The sequence below is a fragment of the Oncorhynchus clarkii genome, chromosome 1 (genome assembly GCF_045791955.1).
Source record: "Oncorhynchus clarkii lewisi isolate Uvic-CL-2024 chromosome 1, UVic_Ocla_1.0, whole genome shotgun sequence".
Lineage (NCBI taxonomy): Eukaryota > Metazoa > Chordata > Actinopteri > Salmoniformes > Salmonidae > Oncorhynchus > Oncorhynchus clarkii.
In genome coordinates, this window is record NC_092147.1 from 618,626 (window position 1) to 627,160 (window position 8,535).

General features: G+C 44.3%; 1 protein-coding gene across 1 annotated transcript in view; it reads right to left on the reverse strand.

Annotated features, from left to right (window-relative positions):
- The window catches only part of LOC139414522 (transmembrane protein 45a), a 45,865-nt gene extending 44,596 nt beyond the window's left edge, over positions 1-1,269 (reverse strand). The window contains exon 1 of the mRNA XM_071162419.1: positions 998-1,269. The gene's annotated coding sequence lies outside the window, so the exon portion shown is untranslated. The remainder of the gene's footprint in view (positions 1-997) is intronic.
- Between the last annotated feature and the right edge of the window lie 7,266 nt (positions 1,270-8,535).

An 8,535-nucleotide genomic window follows, 5' to 3' on the forward strand; every position in this document is an offset into this window, starting at 1 on the left:
TTGAGTGATGAAGTCATCTGATTGTCCAACAAATCACTTCCAAAAGTAGGCTACCTACACATTTCAATACACCATAATAATTTATTTGGACGGTACTCCATACTGGACGGGATAGTCTACTGGCTACTTTCACCCCTTATTTAGACACGATTCTGTTTAGAATTTCGGGACATTTGGTAGGCCATTTGTTCGTCAACTATATAGTTAGATACATGCAGCTTCTCTTCTGTCATAAATTGTTGCCCTATGAGACTAAATAACGTATAGTACTCACCAGAATAATGTCTTACATCGATAGAATGAATGTATTAGTAATCTAGTTAACACCGGTAAAATTGTCTGTTTCGTTTAGGGACCGGGTAGAAAACGCATTAACTCCAACAGTGGAAAGATTGGTCCTGTTCAAAACGTCCAATGACTGGTTTTAAGGAAAAGAAAAGCTGAGAAAATGGTTAAACACATTTCTGATAGGACAGTTGGTCTTGTGTGCATATTTGATGTGGTTGAAATAATGGTGGCTTGCATAACAGTGTCAAAGACAACACATTACAGCGCATTCCCATTTTCTCAAGAGATGCTGAAAGAAAGAAATATTTCTCCACCCCTGTTCCCGAGACAGAACAAATGTTATTTTATCATTTTTACTGCAAGAAATGCATAATTCTGCAGGAGTTAATATTATATAACGCTACATTTGAGAGGTTATAGACCTACAGCCAGTGTCCATATTTCAGTTACTACTCAATTTAATCCGTATGAATTTAAATGAGGAATATTATGTTTATTCATGAATACAGGGATACTCGTGAGCAGGATATCAAAGGTCCATGTAAAGAGTTTATCCCGAATAAGACCGTAAGCAGAATAGGAGATACTATACACCAAATATGTATTGATAATAAACTAAAAGGATAACTGTCGATTAACTAATATAGCCTGTAGACAGCTGTTTCTTAAATGTCAGTTTAAGTCCATTAAGTCACTGAACTTTTCTTACCGTAGTTAGATTGTTTCCACACAAAAAAAATATCCGTTCGCCAAAGTTCCTAAAACGGTTCCGTATGTCGAAACATTCACATTTTATATTAATCCAATGTGCACAGTTTAACCATCTTCCAAAAAGAAAATTAGCCTACATACAGTATCTTCCAAAGAGGTGAGTCGGTTATTATTATACCAGTCGTCCCATCTCCCAACTAGCTACATTCACAACCACTTTTCTGATGATTGGAAATGATGTTTTATGCATTTTTGGGAAACATTCTCAACTGTATACCATTGGCTGAGCGTTGTCAAATGACGTCACTCTTACTGACATTGATTGGCTGAACACCTTGTCAGTCTGTAGTGAGCGAGATTCCACGTGTGCACTTTTACCCCGGCTGCTTGGAGTCCCACTCCAGAGAGACAAATCAAATCCGCTACTTGTTGATTGAGTCAATTGATGGACTTATGTAGTGCGCCATACATATTCTATCCACAATGATACAGTAGCCTACTAGGATTTTTCGTTTGTCTCCAGTTTTTAATTTGGCTTTATGGTGTGTTCGAATATTATATTCCTCACATTTTCATTTTTTTGTATTATTAATTAATTCACTACTTTGTGAAAGATTATCCCCAAATTAAAGAACCTTTTGATTTTAGACTATAGTGTGAAAATTAACAGAATGGGTTTTAATATAAAACTTTAATTCACATGATGATCGTCGTGTCTGCGCTTCACTCTGGATGCGGTTAGGAGACGAACGCTGACAGGCAGGACACAAGAGTTCTCTGAAGGCTACGTGCAGAAAGTCACGCTGCGCTTATTCGTCTTTGCGTTTATCTTTATACCATATTTTTTATATGACTGGAGGAAAAACGAACTATCTAAAATAACTCCTGACCTGCTGTCACACACTCAATTCCACATGTTTTCTTCAAATGCACACACAATTCAAATGACATTTAACATTATATTCCCAGCGATTACAAAGGTAATTTTCATTGAAAACAATTAAACAATAGAAACTTGTCAAAAACAATGTTAACATGCTCACCTGTCATAATGGTGCCTAAATCTTCAATGATAGAAAACTGTCATAATGTAAATCTTTCTTTTTACAATAATAAATAACAATAACAAATAATTTAATATCATTTCACATTATGCACAATGTAATGTTTGACAGCTGGTTAAATAAAGAGAAGAATGGAGGTGAACAGAATAAATAAAGGTGTAGCTGGGATCACTTGGTGGGTAAGGCAAGGTGAGAGGAGGGAGGGAGGGAGGAAGGGGCATGTGGCTCTGCTGTTTAGTTTTGCTAAATGATTGAGAGATATGTATTCAAAAGGACTAGCACAGCAGCAGCTCTGCACAAGTCTGGATACTACTAATTGGACTAGTAGAACATAGTGATACTAGTGTGACTATTAAAACCTACCCAAACCAGAAACCGTGGATAGATGGCAGCATTCGGGCAAAACTGAAAGCACAAATCACAGCATTGAACTGGCCAAGGAGAAGATGGCTGACAATTTACATGCTCCTTAAAATAATTTATTTTTGTTCGGTTTTTTGCATTGTTTGTGTGCAACCAGAGGGGGAAAGCTATAGACTACCTTTACTCTACACACAGAGACACTTACAAAGCCCTCCCTCGCCCTCCATTTGGCAAATCTGACCATAATTCTATCCTTCTGATTCCTGCTTAAAAGCAAAAATTAAAGCAGGAAGCACCAGTGACTCGGTCATTAAAAAAGTGGTCAGATGAAGCGGATGCTAAGCTACAGAACTGTTTTGCTACCACAGACTGGAATATGTTCCGGGATTCTTCCACACTGAGCTAAAGGCTAGAGCTGCCGCTTCAAGGAGCAGGACTCTAACCCGGAAGCTTATAAGAAATCGCGCTATGCCCTCCGATGAACCATCAAATAGGCAAAGCATCAATACGGGACTAAGATCGAATCGTACTACACCGGCTCCGACGCTTGTTGGATATGGCAGGGCTTGCAAACCATTACAGACTACAAAGGGAAGCACAGCCGAGAGCTGCCCAGTAACACGAGACTACCAGATGAGCTAAACTACTTCTATGCTCTCTTCAAGGCAAATAACACTGAAACATGCATGAGAGCACCAGCTCTTCCAGACGACTGTGTGATCACGCTCTCCGCAGCCATTGTGAGTAAGACCTTTAATTAACAGGTCAACATTCACCAGGCCACAGGGTCAGACGGATTACCATGACGTGTACTGCGAGCATGCGCTGACCAACTGGCAAGGGTCTTCACTGGCATTTTCAACCTCTCCCTGATTGAGTCTGTAATACCAACATAGTCCCTGTGCCCAAGAACACTAAGGTAACCTGCCTAAATGAATACCGACCCATAGCACTCACGTCTGTAGCCATGAAGTGCTTTGAAAGGCTGGTCATGGCTCACATCAAAAGCATTATCCCAGAAACCTTAGACCCACTCCAACTTGCATACCGCACCAACAGATCCACAGATGATGCAATCTCTATTGCACTACACACTGCCCTTTCCCACCTGGACAAAAGGAACACCTATGGGAGAATGCTATTCATTGACCCCAGGAGTAAACACCTCCCTCTGCTACTGGATCCTGGAATTCCTGACGGGCCTACCCCAGGTGCTAAGGGTAGGTAACAACACATAAGCCATGCTGATCCTCAACACACGGGCCCCTCAGGGGTGTGTGCTCAGCCCCCTCCTGTACTCTCTGTCCATGACTGCGTGGCCACGCACACCTCCATATCAATCATAAAGTTTGCAGACGACACAACAGTAGTAGACCTGATTACCAAAAATGACGAGACAGCCTACAGGGAGGACGTCAATACCATGGGAGAGTGCTGCCAGGAAAATAGCCTCCCACTCAACGCCAACAAATCAAAGGAGCTGATCGTGGACTTCAGGAAACAGCAGAGGGAGCACACCCCTATCCACATAGATGGGAGAAGGTGGAAAGCTTCAAGTTCCTCGGCGTACACATCCCTGACGATCTGAAATGGTCCACCCACACAGACAGTGTGGTGAAGAAAGCGCAACAGCACCCCTTCAACCTCAGGAAGCAGAAGAAATTTGGCTTTGCTCCTAAAACCCTCACTGTAGAGCTGTATAACCGGCTAGGACGGCAACTGCACCACCCGCAACCGCAGGGCGGTCTGTACAACGCATCACCCGGGGAAAACTACCTGCCCTCCAGGACACCTACAGCACCCGACTAGTAGAACATAGTGTGATATACAGTATGGAATTCTAGAACATAATGATATAGAGTATGAAATTCTAGAACTAATTGGACTAGTAGAACATAGTGATATACGGTATGGAATTCTAGAACTAATTGGACTAACAGAAAATAAAGAATTCAAGAACCAGGAGAAAGTCTGTCTCCATGAACTGCTGTCAAGAACCAGGAGGAAGCCTGTCTCCATGTACAGCTGTCAAGAACCAGGAGGAAGCCTGTCTCCATGTACAGCTGTCAAGAACCAGGAGGAAGTCTGTCTTCTTGCAGCTATCCAGGATAGTCTATCCTAAATTCTAATTCCTAATTCTATGGTCTATCCCCTATAGTGAATCATCAGGGTAGTCTATATAATCAGGGAGAGGAGTTACATGCAGAGATTTATTAGAGATGCATGGATATTATAGCTGTGAATCAGGGAGAGGAGTTGCATGCCGAGAATCAGGAGAGATGCATGGATCTTCAGTGATGTAAAGAAGGGGGCTCAGAGGTTTTGGTATTTTATCAGGATCCCCATTACTCATCCTGGGGTCCAAACAAAACAAGACTACAATATCTCAAGGAGAGACTTACATACGTTTAAAGGTGCCGGAGGAGGTGCAGGTTAGTCAGGGCACTCTGATGTGAGCAGAAGAACAGTGCAAGGATGGGGATGTGGTCACAACATGATAGACCTGGAAATGTTAGACCTCTAGCCACTGAAACACAGAGAGAGAGAGATAGACCTCTAGCCACTGAAACACAGAGAGAGAGAGTTAGACCTCTAGCCACTGAAACACAGAGAGAGAGAGTTAGACCTCTAGCCACTGAAACACAGAGAGAGAGAGTTTGACCTCTAGCCACTGAAACACAGAGAGAGAGAGAGTTAGACCTCTAGCCACTGAAACACAGAGAGAGAGAGTTAGACCTCTAGCCACTGAAACACACAGAGAGAGAGAGAGTTAGACCTCTAGCCACTGAAACACAGAGAGAGAGAGTTAGACCTCTAGCCACTGAAACACAGAGAGAGAGAGTTAGACCTCTAGCCACTGAAACACAGAGAGAGAGAGTTAGACCTCTAGCCACTGAAACACAGAGAGAGAGTTAGACCTCTAGCCACTGAAACACAGAGAGAGAGTTAGACCTCTAGCCACTGAAACACAGACAGAGGGAGAAAGATCTCTACCCACTGAAACACACACAGAGAGAGTTAGACCTCTACCCACTGAAACACAGAGAGAGAGAGTTAGACCTCTAGCCACTGAAACACAGAGAGAGAGAGTTAGACCTCTAGCCACTGAAACACAGAGAGAGAGAGTTAGACCTCTAGCCACTGAAACACAGAGAGAGAGAGTTAGACCTCTAGCCACTGAAACACAGAGAGAGAGAGTTAGACCTCTAGCCACTGAAACACAGAGAGAGAGAGAGTTAGACCTCTAGCCACTGAAACACAGAGAGAGAGAGTTAGACCTCTAGCCACTGAAACACACAGAGAGAGAGTTAGACCTCTAGCCACTGAAACACAGAGAGAGAGAGTTAGACCTCTAGCCACTGAAACACAGAGAGAGAGAGTTAGACCTCTAGCCACTGAAACACAGAGAGAGAGAGTTAGACCTCTAGCCACTGAAACACAGAGAGAGAGTTAGACCTCTAGCCACTGAAACACAGAGAGAGAGTTAGACCTCTAGCCACTGAAACACAGACAGAGGGAGAAAGATCTCTACCCACTGAAACACACACAGAGAGAGTTAGACCTCTACCCACTGAAACACAGAGAGAGAGAGTTAGACCTCTAGCCACTGAAACACAGAGAGAGAGAGTTAGACCTCTAGCCACTGAAACACAGAGAGAGAGTTAGACCTCTAGCCACTGAAACACACAGAGAGAGAGAGTTAGACCTCTAGCCACTGAAACACAGAAAGAGAGAGTTAGACCTCTAGGCACTGAAACAGACAGAGAGAGAAAGATCTCTACACACTGAAACACACAGAGAGAGTTAGACCTCTACCCACTGAAACAAACACATTTATTTATTTTTATATAATTTAACCTTTATTTAACCAGGAAGGGCTCATTGAGATTTAAAATCTATTTTTCAAGAGCGTCCCGGCCAAGATAGGCAGCACCAAGTCATTACAAAAATTATTACAGACATGAAAAACTACAAGTAATCTAGTAAAAACCATAGAATTCACAAGACAGTGTCACGTTCGTTATAAAGATGAGACCAAGTGAGTCGAGTTCCACATGTTTTTAATAAAACCGGAACTCAGCAAAACAAAACAAACAAGCACAAACGAAACGTGACGCTATACGAATAGTGCAGACAGGCAACTAAACATAGAACAAGATCCCACAAACACCAACGGGAAATAGCTACCTAAATATGATCCCCAATCAGAGACGACGATAAAGAGCTGTCTCTGATTGGGAACCATGTCAGGCCAACATAGAATTACAAAAACCCCTAGACCTACAAAACCCTAGACATACAAAAACCCTAGACAATACAAAACTAGCGTACCCATCCTAGTCACACCCTGACCTAACCAAAATATTAAAAAAACAGATATCTCAGGTCAGGGCGTGACAGTACCCCCCCCCCAAAGGTGCGGACTCCCGGCCGCAAACCTGAACCTATAGGGGAGGGTCCGGGTGGGCATCTACCCTCGGTGGCTGCTCTGGTTCTGGACACAGCTCCCCCTCTTTAAGCTGATCCCTCCACCTTTGTAGAACCGGACCGTGGATCATCGCGGTAGGGCCCGGACTGGGGACCGTCGCTGGAGGTTCCGGACTGTGGCCTGTCGTTGGAGGTTCCAGACTGTGGCCCGTCGTTGGAGAGGGAACTGTCGCCGGAAGCTCTGGACTGTGGAGGCGCACTGGAGGCCTGATGTGTGGGACCAGCACTGGTGGTACCGGGCTAATGGCACGCACCTCAGGGCGAGTGCGGAGAGGAGGCACAGGACGTACTGGACTGTGGATGAGCACTGGAGGCCTGATGCGTGGGACCGGTACAGGTGGCACCGGGCTGATGACACGCACCTCAGGGTGAGTGTGGAGAGGAGGCACAGGACGTACTGGACTGTGGATGAGCACTGGAGGCCTGATGCGTGGGACCGGTACAGGTGGCACCGGGCTGATGACACGCACCTCAGGGTGAGTGTGGAGAGGAGGCACAGGACTTACTGGACTGTGGATACGCACTGGAGATCTGGAGCGTAGAGCTGGTACAATGTGTCCTGGCTGGATGCTCACTTGAGCCTGGCAAGTGCGGGGCGCTAGCACAGGACGCACTGGGCTGTGCAGACGCACCGGAGACACAGTACGCAGAGCCGGCGCAGGATATCCTGGTCCAAGGAGGTGTACTGGAGACCAGGAGCGCTGAGCCGGCACCATCCGTCCTGGCTGGATGCCCATTCTAGCGCATCACTTCGTAACACGGTATCTGACCAGTCACACGCTCCCCACGGTAAGCACGAGGAGTTCACTCACAACTCTTAGAGACTTAACCAGAAACACTGACAACTCTTAGAGACTTAACCAGAAACACTCACAACTCTTAGAGACTTAACCAGAAACACTCACAACTCTTAGAGACTTAACCAGAAACACTCACAACTCTTAGAGACTTAACCAGAAACACTCACAACTCTTAGAGACTTAACCAGAAACACTCACAACTCTTAGAGACTTAACCAGAAACACTCACAGCTCTTAGAGACTTAACCAGAAACACTCACAACTCTTAGAGACTTAACCAGAAACACTCACAACTCTTAGAGACTTAACCAGAAACACTCACAGCTCTTAGAGACTTAACCAGAAACACTCACAGCTGTAAATCTCTGCCAAAGGTGCTTTTAAAAAGTATTGACTCAGGGCTGATAGATTTGAATACAATTCTAAAAACGAGTTTTACTTTGTCATTATGTGGTATTGTGTATAGTCAAGGGCTGTGAACATTTTCTGAAGGCTCTGGACATAGTGCACTACTTTTTACCTGAGCCCTACGGGCCCTTTTAAAATGTAGTTTACTAAATATGGAAAAGGGTGCCTTTTGAGATGCAGACTAATGACACATGGCCCTAGAGAGCAGTATGTAGTCCAGTAACAGTAACTGGGTGTAGAACCCAGCCCACCCAGTGTTTTGGGTCACTATATCCCTGCCTGCGCTATTACCATTGATTTCCATTATCAAGCTGATCTAAAGTTTCATTATCAAGCTGGTAGCTAGTTCCATTATCAATCTGGTAGGTAGTTCCATTATCAATCTGGTAGGTAGTTCCATTATCAATCTGGTA